General features: G+C 41.3%; 1 pseudogene; it reads left to right on the forward strand.

Annotated features, from left to right (window-relative positions):
- The first annotated feature begins 675 nt into the window (after positions 1 to 675).
- Positions 676 to 1,165, forward strand: LOC101656683 (annotated as a pseudogene).
- Positions 1,166 to 1,996: the final 831 nt, after the last annotated feature.

The raw sequence follows: 1,996 nt of genomic DNA on the forward strand, positions 1-1,996 counted from the left end.
ATGTACAAATGCGCTTTACACAATTGATGTGTGTATGGATTGGGATAACAGTTGTATGAGCCCCTAATAAAATGTTAAAAAAAAAGAAAAAGAAAAATGTTTCCAAGAAGAAAAAAAAAAAAAAGGAGATGTCGGACAGTGTAAGATATGACAAAATAATAATTTATAAATTATCAAGGATTAATGAGGGATGGGAAAGCGGGGAGGGAGGGGGAAAATGAGGAGCTGATGCCAAGGGCTTACGTGGAGAGTAAATGTTTGAGAATGATGAGGGTAATGAATGTACAAATGTGCTTTATACAATTAATGTATGTATGGATTGTGATAATAGTTGTATGTGCTCCCAATAAAATGATTTTTTTTTACTTTCTCCATCATTGGCAAATTACAGAAAAATAACTGGGGCTGGCTCCTCCCAGCTCTTCCCCTTCTTTCTTCTATTAATCATTTTCCAAAGGCAGTTTGCCAGGCAGAGGTTAAGAGATCGTGGAGGAAGAAAAAAAGATAGGAGGAAAGACTAAGGTGGGAGAATGAGAAAGTTCCAACAGGAATCTGTAATACTGACCTTTATCTGACCTTTAAAAACGTGTCTGTTGAATGGCCTTGTTCTCTGCCTTTCTCTGCGGTTGCCACTGACGCCTCCCAGTTCTCGCCACCTCCTGAAGAGAGATCACCATGCCTTCAATTAAGTCACAGGGTTCTGATAGAGAGATATCTGAAGTCGATGTGGAAGTTGCCAAGCAATCGGTGACTATCCAGACCATGTTGGAAGGTTTGGGAGTGGATAATGAGGGAGATGATGATCCAGCTCCTTTCCCACATGTTGATGCAGCAATAGTTAAAAAGGGCATTCAGTGGTGCACCCACCACAAGGATCACCCGCCTCCTCCTGAGGATGATGAGAACGAAGAGAAAGGAACGGTTGAAATCCCATTTGGGGACCAAGAATTCCTGAACGTTGACCAGGGAACAGTCTTTGAACTTATTCTGGGTGCAAACTACTTAGACATCAAAGGTTTGCTTGACGTTACATGCAAAACCATGGCCAATATGACCAAGGGAAAACTCCTGAGGAGATTCGCCAGACCTTCAATGTCAAAAACAACTTTACTGAAGAGGAGGTGCCCAGGTGCGCAAAGAGAGCCAGTGGTGTGAAGAGAAGTGAAATGTTGGGCCTGATACTGTAACACTGTAAGGATGATTCCCAATACTAGTTGCACTGCTCTGTTTATAATTGGTAGTCTTAGACCAAACAGTAGACAAATGCAGCAGAAAATCTATTGTATTAGCAGAATATTGTCCTCATTGCATATGGAGTATAGATTCTAAAACATATAGTGTGATCAAAAGTTTTGTTGTTTTTCTTTCTCTTAATAAACTGAACTATGGGTTCTCTATTTAAAAAAAATAAAACTTGTCTGTTATGTGATATAGGATTGTAGCCAACTCTGGGATTCATCGTTCTTCAATAAAACCTCAAACACAGCATAGCTTTTGTGAGTGGATGCCCTGGGGAATCGAAAAAGAGGAAGCAATGCCCAGGTGGAGAGACAGTGTGTGGAAGAGGACAGAGTGTACGGGAAAGAAGACAAGGAGCAGAGACGGAGAAAGAATGCATCCAAAGGAGGAACTTGGATCTAGAAAAGAGCTATGGGGTTGTCCAGAATCCCTGCAAATATTGGAGGACAATTGGACCTCCAACTAAGGAGATGGGAGCTCAAACCATTCATTGAAATGGTAACTGATAAAGTTGTCCCCATAAACTAGCAAAATTGGAAGCAATCAGAGAGCTGACTATAGTCTATAAAGTCTTTTATTCCATGTTAAGCGTGCAGACAAGGCTGGGGACGATGGCAGATGGAAGAGGCTAGAGCAGCGGTTCTCAACCTTCCTAATGCCGCGACCCTTGAAAACAGTTCCTCATGTTGTGGTGACCCCCCCCAACCATAACATTATTTTTGTTGCTACTTCATAACTGTAATTTTGCTACTGTTAT

Source organism: Echinops telfairi, unplaced genomic scaffold (assembly GCF_000313985.2).
Source record: "Echinops telfairi isolate 266 unplaced genomic scaffold, ASM31398v2 ScPeMD7_7469;HRSCAF=8507_1, whole genome shotgun sequence".
Taxonomy (NCBI): Eukaryota; Metazoa; Chordata; class Mammalia; order Afrosoricida; family Tenrecidae; genus Echinops; species Echinops telfairi.